This window comes from Dendrobates tinctorius, unplaced genomic scaffold (genome assembly GCF_039654945.1).
Source record: "Dendrobates tinctorius isolate UK_male_01 unplaced genomic scaffold, ASM3965494v1 ptg000070l, whole genome shotgun sequence".
NCBI classification, from domain to species: Eukaryota; Metazoa; Chordata; class Amphibia; order Anura; family Dendrobatidae; genus Dendrobates; species Dendrobates tinctorius.
The window spans coordinates 16,423,770-16,437,146 of record NW_027361738.1 but is presented as its reverse complement, the minus strand read 5'-3'; positions in this window follow the sequence as shown (position 1 = coordinate 16,437,146).

The window sequence follows — 13,377 nt, the reverse complement described above, 5'->3', positions numbered from 1 at the left end:
ATGTCTGTACATCAGGAGGCAGGCTCAGACAGTGTCAGGCACAGTATGGATTTGACGGCCCAGATTACACAGCGGAGGAGCAGGGAGAGGTAAAGATTGCAAATGCTGGGGCCCTGCCCAAGCAAGGGGGGCCCACTCGTGGGCGTCGGTACTGGCACTGGGCCCCTCATAGTACGGCGGTGTGTCTGACGGCGGGTGTGCACCACCGTCAGAGACACTTGATTGCACTATGAGGGACCCTGTGCCAGTGCCCGCACCCAAGAGTCGGCCTACCCACCTGTCCAGGGCAACGGCACTCGCACGGTGTCGTGCGCTAGGTGGTGACCCCGGCCATGGGGGGGAGGCAGCACAGTTAGGGAGTTTTAGAAAGTGGCATATGTTGATGTTGGACATTCAGCTGATGCAAAAGGCGAAATAGGTGAAGTCCCAGGAAGAGGTGGACCAAAGCAAGCCATTTTTCTGTCACCCTATGTGTCATCAGGGGAAGGTGGGACAAAATCCTTGGAAACCCATGCATGGTTCATTTTAATGAAGGTTAGATCATCCACATTTTGGGTTGACAGACGGGTCCTTTTTTCTGTCAGGATTGATCCAGCTGCACTGAAGACTCTTTCCGATAGCACACTTGCAGCTGGGCAAGCGAGCTCCTGTAAGGCATATTGGACCAATTCAGGCCAGGTGTCCAGTTTAGCGGCCCAATAGTCAAAGGGGAATGACCTGTGTGGGAGAACATCGATATGGGAGGAAAAGTAGTTTGTAACCATAGTTGACAACTGCTGTCTCCTGTCACTTTCCATCGATGCATTATTACCAGTTGTGTGAGCAGTATTTGAAAAATCAGTCCACAACATTGTCATGAAACCCCTGTCTCCAACGCCACTTCTGCTGTGTGCACCACGAACACCTCTGCCAAGGTGCCCCCGGCCCGTACGGCTCGTGTGAGAACCATCACCGCTGCTGTGTGCTGGGAATGCCTCAAGCAACCGATTTACCAGAGTTGCTTGTTTATTAGCCAATATTAGGTCAAGGTTCTCCTGTGGCATGATGTTTTGTAATTTGCCTTTATAGCGTGGATCCAGGATGCTGGCCAACCAGTAGTCGTCATCGTTCATCATTTTGGCAATGCGTGGGTCCCTTTTTAGGATCTGCAAGGCATAATCTGACATGTGGGCCAATGTTCCCGGTGTCAATGATGCACTGCGAGTGCTGGGTGGAGGAGCACTTTCTGGCAAATCCACATCCCTCCAGTCACGCACAAACCCTGTACCAGACCTTGCCACGCCAACATTTTCACTTGCCCCACGAGATGCATCCTCCTCCCCTAAGTAATCATCCCCATCATCCTCCTCCTCTTCTTCCTCCACCTCGACCAGGAGAGGTCCCTGAGCAGACAATGGCTGAATGTCATCAAGGATTCCCTCCTCCTCTTCCTCCTCATCAACATTGGCTGCAGACGCCTGCTCCTTAAGGTGCGTCAAAGTTTGCATGAGCAGACGCATAAGTGGGATGCTCATGCTTAGGATGGCGTCGTCTGCGCTTACCAGCCGTGTGCATTCCTCAAAACACTGAAGGACTTTACAGAGGTCTTTCAGCTTCGACCACTGCACACCTGTCAACTCCATGTCTGCTCTCAAAGTGCCTGGCCGTGTAACCTCCCACAAATGCATTATGGCCTGCCTCTGCTCGCACAGCCGCTCCACCATGTGCAGGGTGGAGTTCCACCTTGTTGCAATGTCGATAATGAGGCAGTGGTTGGGAAGGTGGAGCAATCGCTGCAGCTTCTGCATACGGAGTGTACAGGCGACCGGCGGATGTGCGCGCACAGTCTTCGCACCTTCTGGAGCAGGGCTGTTAACTCCGGATAATTTTTGAGGAAGCACTGCACCACCAGGTTCAAGGTGTGAGCCAAGCAAGGTATATGGCTGAGTTTTGAAAGGGCTATGGCTGCCACAAAATTACGGCCGTTATCACTAACTACCTTGCCTGCCTCAAGATGTACACTGCCCAGCCATGACTCAGTTTGTCGCTTCAAGTACTCGGCCAGCACCTCGGCGGTGTGTCTGTTGCCCAAACACATCATCTGCAACACAGCCTGCTGACGCTTTCCACTAGCTGCTCGATAGGGGGACACATCGTGTGCAACAGTGGCAGCTGCAGATGGAGTGCTCGTACGACTGCGCTCTGTGGACGAGCTTTCGCTTCTGGAGGAGGAGGAGGGTCGAACGCCTACAGCCAACTGTTTCCTATACCGTGGGCTAGGCAGCACTGTCCCACCACCGCTGTCCCCTGTGGACCCTGCATCCACCACATTAACCCAGTGCGCAGTGATGGACACATAACGGCCCTGGCCATGCCGACTGGACCATGCATCAGTTGTGAGGTGCACCTTTCCGCTCACTGACTGCTTGAGTGCATGGACAATGCGGTCTTTCACATGATGGTGGAGGGCTGGGATGGCTTTGCGAGAGAAGAAGTGGTGACTGGGTAGGTCATAGCGTGGTACTGCATAGGCCATGAGTTCGCGGAAAGCTGTGCTTTCCACCAACCGAAAGGGCATCATCTCAAACGAGATTAGTTTGGCAATGTGGGCGTTCAAACCCAGTGTACGCGGATGAGAGACTGAGTACTTTCTTGACCTACTCATAGTGTCTGGGAGGGTGAGCTGGACTTGAGAGCTGCATATGGTGGAAGTAGCGGTGGACAGGGCGGACTGAGAGAGGGTTGATGATGGTGATGGAGTTGGTGTTCTTTCTGATGGCCTAGAATCAGTCTTTCGTTGATATAACAGTGGGATTCCCTGACTGCTGTGGCCTTGCAACGACACCTCAACATTTGCTGCTGTGCTAACCGGTGGGCTTACAGTGGGGGAAACAATGTAGCGTTGCTGACTACCTTCGTTGTGATCAGTTGCACATGTGGCACTTGAGGTTTGGTGTTGTGTCCACGCTTGCAAGTGCATGCTGGTTAAATGTCTAAGCATGCAACTGGTATTCAAATTTTTCAGATTTTTCCCTCGGCTAAAGGTCTTTGCGCACTTCTTACAGATAACCTTGGCCTGATCATGAGGATTTTGGTCAAAAAAGTGCCACACTGCACTCTTCCTACTTTGGCAGACATTTTGCGGCCTAGCACGCTGTGATCTTTTGACCCTATGGACAAGCTGTCCAGCAACTCTTTTGATGTTTGGAACCTGTCTTTGGAGTGCTCCGGGCCTGCCAGATAACAGCTGTTGCGATGTCGATGTCTGCTGTGGATGCTCCTCATCTGAGCTATTGGAAGCAGCACCCTCTTCCCCCAATGGATGCCAATCTGGGTCAACAACTGGGTCATCCATCACCTCCTCTTCTATGTCATGTGCACCTTCCTCTGTGTCACCGTGTATGGTGGTATAGTGTGCGGGAAGGGGCACCTGAGTCTCATCAGGGTCAGAATCTGGCTCTGTACACTGCGAGGACAATGTAGTGCTCTGAGTGAATGTACCAGCAGAATCATCCATCAGCGGCTGTGCATCAGTGCACTCCATGTCAGATTCATCTTGGCCTGGGTAATTCACCATTTGACTTGATAATCCAGGCATGGTATGTGAAAACAGCTCCATGGAGTAATCAGTAGTATGGCCTGCGTCATCCTTCAATCTTGGTTGGGGTGAAGGACACAAGGAAAGGTGTGGTTCATGAACATGAGCCTCCAATGACGACTCAGTGCTTTTACTTTTTACAACTGAAGAAGAGGAGGCGATAGAGCTGGAGGCTGAGTCAGCAATGTAAGACAAAACTTTTTCCTGATGCTCTGGCTTTAAAAGCAGTTTGCCAACTCCTAGAAAACTAAGCGTTCAAGGCCTTATGTAGCCAGACGATGACGCAGGCTCAACACCTCCTGCATTCGGTCCTATTTTGCTCTTGCCACTACCATCAGATCCACCAACACCATCATTACCAGCTGCCAACCCCCGCCCAATTCCACGGCCTCTTCCACCAGCCTTCCTCATTTTTGGTAGAAATGTAGACAAAATCCAACAAACTATATAGTAATGTAAAACAAGGTACAAGGTGTCTATAGGACAGGGGAGATTTTGAATTTCTGCAGACACTTGTGGACACTGGACACTTTTGGATTGTGTGAGGCCCACTGATATCTGAGCGCTATGTCACAGGCTCGATGGCACAGCTGTGGCAAAAGTGACGAGAGGATAAGGGAGATTTTGAATTTCTGCACACACTTGTGGACACTGGACACTTTTGGATTGTGTGAGGCCCAATGAATATCTGAGCGCTATGTGACTGGCTCGATGGCACAGCTGTGACCAAAGTGACTAGAGGATAAGGGAGATTTTGAATTTCTGCAGACACTTGTGGACACTGGACACTTTTGGATTGTGTGAGGCCCACTGATATCTGAGCGCTATGTGACAGGCTCGATGGCACAGCTGTGACCAAAGTGACTAGAGGATAAGGGAGATTTTGAATTTCTGCACACACTTGTGGACACTGGACACTTTTGGATTGTGTGAGGCCCACTGATATCTGAGCGCTATGTCACAGGCTCGATGGCACAGCTGTGACAAAAGTGACGAGAGGATAAGGGAGATTTTGAATTTCAGCACACACTTGTGGACACTGGACACTTTTGGATTGTGTGAGGCCCAATGAATATCTGAGCGCTATGTGACAGGCTCGATGGCACAGCTGTGACCAAAGTGACTAGAGGATAAGGGAGATTTTGAATTTCTGCACACACTTGTGGACACTGGACACTTTTGGATTGTGTGAGGCCCACTGATATCTGAGCGCTATGTCACAGGCTCGATGGCACAGCTGTGACAAAAGTGACGAGAGGATAAGGGAGATTTTGAATTTCTGCACACCCTTGTGGACACTGGACACTTTTGGATTGTGTGAGGCCCAATGAATATCTGAGCGCTATGTGACCTTCTCGATGGCACAGCTGTGACCAAAGTGACTAGAGGATAAGGGAGATTTTGAATTTCTGCAGACACTTGTGGACACTGGACACTTTTGGATTGTGTGAGGCCCACTGATATCTGAGCGCTATGTCACAGGCTCGATGGCACAGCTGTGACAAAAGTGACGAGAGGATAAGGGAGATTTTGAATTTCTGCACACACTTGTGGACAATGGACACTTTTGGATTGTGTGAGGCCCAATGAATATCTGAGCGCTATGTGACAGGCTCGATGGCACAGCTGTGACCAAAGTGACTAGAGGATAAGGGAGATTTTGAATTTCTGCACACACTTGTGGACACTGGACACTTTTGGATTGTGTGAGGCCCACTGATATCTGAGCGCTATGTCACAGGCTCGATGGCACAGCTGTGACAAAAGTGACGAGAGGATAAGGGAGATTTTGAATTTCTGCAGACACTTGTGGACACTGGACACTTTTGGATTGTGTGAGGCCCACTGATATCTGAGCGCTATGTCACAGGCTCGATGGCACAGCTGTGACAAAAGTGACGAGAGGATAAGGGAGATTTTGAATTTCTGCACACACTTGTGGACACTGGACACTTTTGGATTGTGTGAGGCCCAATGAATATCTGAGCGCTATGTGACAGGCTCGATGGCACAGCTGTGACCAAAGTGACTAGAGGATAAGGGAGATTTTGAATTTCTGCACACACTTGTGGACACTGGACACTTTTGGATTGTGTGAGGCCCACTGATATCTGAGCGCTATGTGACAGGCTCGATGGCACAGCTGTGACAAAAGTGACGAGAGGATAAGGGAGATTTTGAATTTCTGCAGACACTTGTGGACACTGGACACTTTTGGATTGTGTGAGGCCCACTGATATCTGAGCGCTATGTCACAGGCTCGATGGCACAGCTGTGACAAAAGTGACGAGAGGATAAGGGAGATTTTGAATTTCAGCACACACTTGTGGACACTGGACACTTTTGGATTGTGTGAGTCCCAATGAATATCTGAGCGCTATGTGACAGGCTCGATGGCACAGCTGTGACCAAAGTGACTAGAGGATAAGGGAGATTTTGAATTTCTGCACACACTTGTGGACACTGGACACTTTTGGATTGTGTGAGGCCCACTGATATCTGAGCGCTATGTCACAGGCTCGATGGCACAGCTGTGACAAAAGTGACGAGAGGATAAGGGAGATTTTGAATTTCTGCACACACTTGTGGACACTGGACACTTTTGGATTGTGTGAGGCCCAATGAATATCTGAGCGCTATGTGACCTTCTCGATGGCACAGCTGTGACCAAAGTGACTAGAGGATAAGGGAGATTTTGAATTTCTGCAGACACTTGTGGACACTGGACACTTTTGGGTTGTGTGAGGCCCACTGATATCTGAGCGCTATGTCACAGGCTCGATGGCACAGCTGTGACAAAAGTGACGAGAGGATAAGGGAGATTTTGAATTTCTGCACACACTTGTGGACACTGGACACTTTTGGATTGTGTGAGGCCCAATGAATATCTGAGCGCTATGTGACAGGCTCGATGGCACAGCTGTGACCAAAGTGACTAGAGGATAAGGGAGATTTTGAATTTCTGCACACACTTGTGGACACTGGACACTTTTGGATTGTGTGAGGCCCACTGATATCTGAGCGCTATGTCACAGGCTCGATGGCACAGCTGTGACAAAAGTGACGAGAGGATAAGGGAGATTTTGAATTTCTGCAGACACTTGTGGACACTGGACACTTTTGGATTGTGTGAGGCCCACTGATATCTGAGCGCTATGTCACAGGCTCGATGGCACAGCTGTGACAAAAGTGACGAGAGGATAAGGGAGATTTTGAATTTCTGCACACACTTGTGGACACTGGACACTTTTGGATTGTGTGAGGCCCAATGAATATCTGAGCACTATGTGACAGGCTCGATGGCACAGCTGTGACCAAAGTGACTAGAGGATAAGGGAGATTTTGAATTTCTGCACACACTTGTGGACACTGGACACTTTTGGATTGTGTGAGGCCCATTGATATCTGAGCGCTATGTCACAGGCTCGATGGCACAGCTGTGACAAAAGTGACGAGAGGATAAGGGAGATTTTGAATTTCTGCACACACTTGTGGACACTGGACACTTTTGGATTGTGTGAGGCCCAATGAATATCTGAGCGCTATGTGACCTTCTCGATGGCACAGCTGTGACCAAAGTGACTAGAGGATAAGGGAGATTTTGAATTTCTGCAGACACTTGTGGACACTGGACACTTTTGGATTGTGTGAGGCCCACTGATATCTGAGCGCTATGTCACAGGCTCGATGGCACAGCTGTGACAAAAGTGACGAGAGGATAAGGGAGATTTTGAATTTCTGCACACACTTGTGGACACTGGACACTTTTGGATTGTGTGAGGCCCAATGAATATCTGAGCGCTATGTGACAGGCTCGATGGCACAGCTGTGACCAAAGTGACTAGAGGATAAGGGAGATTTTGAATTTCTGCACACACTTGTGGACACTGGACACTTTTGGATTGTGTGAGGCCCACTGATATCTGAGCGCTATGTCACAGGCTCGATGGCACAGCTGTGACAAAAGTGACGAGAGGATAAGGGAGATTTTGAATTTCTGCAGACACTTGTGGACACTGGACACTTTTGGATTGTGTGAGGCCCACTGATATCTGAGCGCTATGTCACAGGCTCGATGGCACAGCTGTGACAAAAGTGACGAGAGGATAAGGGAGATTTTGAATTTCTGCACACACTTGTGGACACTGGACACTTTTGGATTGTGTGAGGCCCAATGAATATCTGAGCGCTATGTGACAGTCTCGATGGCACAGCTGTGACCAAAGTGACTAGAGGATAAGGGAGATTTTGAATTTCTGCACACACTTGTGGACACTGGACACTTTTGGATTGTGTGAGGCCCACTGATATCTGAGCGCTATGTGACAGGCTCGATGGCACAGCTGTGACCAAAGTGACTAGAGGATAAGGGAGATTTTGAATTTCTGCACACACTTGTGGACACTGGACACTTTTGGATTGTGTGAGGCCCACTGATATCTGAGCGCTATGTCACAGGCTCGATGGCACAGCTGTGACAAAAGTGACTAGAGGATAAGGGAGATTGGATTGCTTTTAAAAAAGCAGTTTGCAGAGCAGTGGGTAAACAGCAATGCCAGCCTGTCAGGAAGCCTTAAAAGGCAGCCCAACAACCAACACCACTGATACACCACAATATAGCCTCCCCTTGCACTGCACACACAGTGACTGGTGTGTTGTGCAGGCCAAATCGCTAGCAGCAGAAGCAGTTTTTTTTTCTTCTCAGCAGGACAAAAAAAAAAAAAATGGGATTGCTTTTAAAAAAGCAGTTTGCGGAGCAGTGGGTAAACAGCAATGCAGGAATGTCAGGAAGCCTTAGAAGGCAGCCCAACAACCAACACCACTGATACACCACTATATAGCCTCCCCTTGCACTGCACACACAGTGACTGGTGTGTTGTGCAGCCCAAATCGCTAGCAGCAGAAGCAGTTTTTTTGTCTTCTTCCCTGCCTAACGCTCTCCCTACAGAATCAGCAGCAACCTCTCCCTATACTGAGATCGGCAGAAGTAAGATGGCGGTCGGCGTGCACGCCCTTTTATACCCCCTGTGACGCCCACCAAAGCAAGCCAATCACTTGCATGCCCTTCTGAAAGATGGTGGTGACCCCTGCCTATGTCATCACGTTGCCCACAGTGTCCGTGGATCCTGATTGGCTGAAAAAGAGCGCAAAACAAACTTTTGAAACGCGACTTTGGCGCGTAAGTCGCGGACCTCGTGGCCGACCTCATCCTAGGGTCGGGTTTCGTTTCATGAAACCCGACTTTGCCAAAAGTCGGCGACTTTTGAAATTTTTCGACCCGTTTCGCTCAACTCTACTTAGCACATAAATTGGCCAATTCATGTGTACCACGATAAGGTGATTCTCGTTGCTAGGACCTAATGCCAATACATCTCTATAGGAACCTAATGTGAATCCTCTCTTAGACTGGTCTATATCTCTGTGGAGGGGTAACATCCTGCTGTATGTTTTATTGTATTTGAGTTGGCTACTCATAGTAAGCACCTGTTCAGACCTAATTTATGTTTGGATGTGACGGTCAGTCTTTTGATATTTTTGATATTAGCTGCACATTACAGACGCGGACTTGGTGCCAAAACCTGCATCAAAGGGAGGGAGACGACCCTTAATATACCTATACGTTAAAGGTCATGAAGGGATTAATGTATTTTACTTCCACATCTTGGGAAGCCAATAAATTGAAACACTGCAGAGATAGAAATCCATGCATGGCAACCTAGGATATCTGGTACTTACACAGATTGTTTGTTAAACCTAGAACCAAGCATTCAGTTCTATTTTCTCAGAGATCTCCAAGTACAATGACTTCTAGAGTTACCGTACTACCCATCAGCTGCATGCTTGTAATCGGTGTGACACAGGCAGCAGAGGGCTGTTACAGCTCTTGTGTCCAGCATCTCTGTAGAGGCTACCGTCTGACCCGTGTTGTCTCCTGTAAACCTTCATGTTGTGTCAAATAAACGTATGTCCCAAATAAAACAGTTTAATCATTATACCAATCATTTTAATGTATTTTTTACGTGTTTCACATACTAAAAACTTCCTCCCAATTTGTAGGTATCAGGGTCCGGAGACACCTTCCGATCACTCAAAACCCTGCTCTGATGCACTCACCTCTGGACGGGTCTCAAAACTTAGACCCGCATTGACCAGCAGCTCATCAAAGCTGTTTTAGTGAAAAGAGGTGGTTGGTCTAAAAACCTAGACACCTGCCCCCCCATTAATCAGTAGCATGAGTATATACATCACTGGCAAAAATTAAGAGACCACTTCCAAATGTCCAGTTTGTCTGATTTCTCTCTTTATAGGTATATTTTTGAGTAAAATGTAAATTGTACTTTTAGTCTATAAACTACTGACAACATGTCTCTGAATATGCAAGCAATAAATTTTGTATTTTTTTCTGAAAAGGAGAAATGGTCAAAATTAAAAAAACAGTGCTTTCAGACCTCAAATAATGCAAAGAAAACAAGTTCATACTCATTTAGAAACAACAATACTCATGTTTTAACTCAGAAAGTTCAGAAATCATTATTTATCGGTCGTCCATGACAGCACCACCTGAGAGAGGGGATCCGCCCTTCAGGAACAGGAAACCTACAAATACAAAAGGGCGGCACCTCTCCCACGAATCAGTTGGCTTCCTGTTCCTAGAGGACGGGACTTCCTTCAGATCGTCCATCATGGAGTCGCCGAGGGATTCCCAGGCCGGCTGACCGACCCAGGTAGCGAGGGGGTCTCCTACCTCGGTTAAGCTCGGGTCCCTGGAAGCGCCACGGTGGGGCCGGGCAGGTCTCCACGACGGTGGTGAGAGCAGGTGGGAGCCAGGGGTCCGGTGGACAGCCGCCTCCATATTGCCGCACCAGGAGGTATGTATGACCCGGGCCCCTCCTGGTGCGCTCTCCCCGTGGCCGCTCTCTCTCCCGGCGTGGCGCCTGGTCGGCGGCGCAGGTCGGCGCGCGTGGGGGCTGTGGCCTGGCCTGAGCCGGGGGTCGCCGTGCCTGCTCCTTCTGCGCGTCCCCCGCAGGCCTCAGACGGGCGGCGGAAGTGACGCAGCGGAGGGGGCGGGGCCGGGGACGCCGAAACCGGAAGTCGGGTGCTGGCCGGCTTCCGGCGCGCGCCGCGTGTGCGCGGCGGTCCTGGGCGGCGCGCGGTGGCCGGGGAGGACCGGAGCTTGCGGGGGGAGGGTCGCGGGGGGGTCCCGGGTGGGGGGTGCGCGCGAGAACCCTGCTGACCCGGGCAAGGAGGCCTTAAAAGGCAGGAGGTGAAGCTGCTGGGGTGCTTCTGAAGGCCAGCGATGGATACGACAGAAGCCCCCTTAGAGCAGCTGGACGAGGTGCAGGAGCACCCACAGAAACAGGCCACAGTGAAACCGCATGCGAGTGGCCAGCAGAAGAAACAGAAACGGACGGGCGAACAAAGCCACAGAAGTTCCTCCAGGCTAAAGGACCCTCCTGCCTCCCTCCGTGATCCGGTACCTGCCTCATCTGCATGGGTAAGAGATCTCCGTGAATGTACCCTGATGCAGTGTTCCCTTATGTTTTGTTCGCAGGGGAGGAAAGCTACGGGAAAACAGAAGCACAGGGAATGTGCCCTCTGTAGTTGCCCCTTTCCGGATGGCCACCCTAAAAAGTTGTGTCAGCCATGCGTGAGACAAATGGTAGGGGTGGAAGGGGACGTTGGCCCTGGTGTAGATTGACAGGCCCTTACACTCTCCCCGTCCATACAGGTAGCGGAAGAAACGCCGGACTTCACCACAAGCCTGAGGGACATAATCAGCCTTTCCATTAAATTATAAAGTTCAGAGCCTAATAGATAGGGAATGGAAGAGACCTGAAAAAAGAGGCTCCTTACCTCCGGCCTTCAAACGGAGGTACCCGTTTGACGACCCAGTGGTAAACAGATGGGATAAAGCCCCTAATCTGGACGCGGCAGTAGCCAAAGCCTCCAAAAAATCCTCCATTCCCTTCGACGACATGGCCTCATTAAAAGACCCATTAGATAAGAAAGCAGACTCCTTTTTGAAGGGAACTTGGGAGATGTCAGCAGGTGCTCTAAGACCAGCGTTAGCTGCCACATGTACGGCCAGATCCATGATGGTCTGGCTAGACCAATTGGATTCCCAACTAAAGGACGGAGTGTCAAGAGCTTCTATCAGGAAAACGCTGCCAATCATCCAAAGTGCGGCAGCTTTTTTGGCGGATGCTTCAGCGGACTCTGCGAGGATGGCAGCCAGAACTGTGAGTTTATCTAACGCAGCTCGAAGGGCCCTTTGGTTAAAATGCTGGCCGGGAGATATCCAGGCCAGATCACGGCTCTGCTCCATTCCATGTGAGGGCGAATATCTGTTTGGCCCAGTCTTGGATGAACTCTTAGAGAAAGCCGGGGATGATAAAAAGAAGTTCCCCAGTCTACCGAATCCTTCCTACAGACGTCCCTTTACCAGGAAAGGCTATTTCCGTAGAAGGCCGTCCAGAGATCAGGGCAGATGGGAGGACAGAAGAAGGAGAGGTACAGGCTTCATGTTCGGAGGAGGGGGGCGTCAAGAAGGTCCAGCACGTGACACTAAAAAACCTCCCCAATGACTAGTTGCCCCGGGAGGGGGAGACTAGCTGCCTTCTACCCAGCCTGGTCCTTGATTTCCAAAAGTAAATGGATACTGGGGGTGATAGCTGCGGGTCTACGCCTAGAATTCGCCCGGGTTCCCCAAGATCAATTTAAGGTCACCCCGCTCAGGTCTTCCACACCAGAACAAGCTGCCCTGGAGGCCGAGGTGCATGATCTCTGCCGTAAGAGGGTCCTGACTGTGGTCCCAGAGGGAGAAACGGGGAAAGGGTTTTACTCCCCCCTGTTCCTGGTCCGCAAACCAGACGGGTCCTTCAGAACTATAATAAACCTTAAATCCCTCAACAAATTCCTGGTCATACGCCCGTTTAAGATGGAGACAATTAAATCAACAATAAAATTACTGTTTCAAAACTGTTTTATGGTGGTCTTAGATTTAAAAGACGCTTACTACCATATTCCCATTCATGCAGCCCATCAGCGGTTTCTCAGAGTGGCGGTTCAGCTAGATGGGTCAGTCCAACATTTTCAATATGCGGCCCTCCCCTTTGGGGTGGCAGTCGCTCCCCGTGTGTTTACCAAAGTTGTAGCGGAAGTTATGGCCCATCTACGCGAATCGGACATTCTTGTGATCCCCTACTTAGATGACTTCCTGATCGTAGGGAAAACAGCAAAACATTGTCTGGAACAACTACAAAGGGCAATGTCTGCCCTAGAGGGGTTAGGATGGCTGCTTAACATTAAAAAGTCTCGGTTACAGCCGGTGAGAGTCCAACAGTTCTTGGGCCTGATCCTAGACTCTGAGAAACAGGAATGCCGTCTGCCCCCGGAGAAGCTTGTTCGCCTACACTATCAGGTCCTGAACGCTTGCAATAACCCTACCATGTCCCTCAGGAAAGCCATGTCCCTTCTGGGTTCCCTCTCGTCCTGTATCCCGGCAGTCCAGTGGGCACAGTTTCATACAAGAAAACTGCAGGGCGAGGTCTTAAGGCATCAAAGAGTCCTTGGGGGTTACTTGGAGGGTCAGCTAACCTTGTCCCGAAACACAAGGGAGTCCCTAGAGTGGTGGCTAGTCAAGGATAATTTATCCAAAGGGGTCCCCTGGGAGTATGACATATCCCGCATAATCACCACGGATGCTAGCCCTTCTGGTTGGGGGGCTCATATGGGTGAGATTCTGGTACAGGGCCTATGGGAGCATCATCAGATAGAAATGTCATCTAATCTGAAAGAGT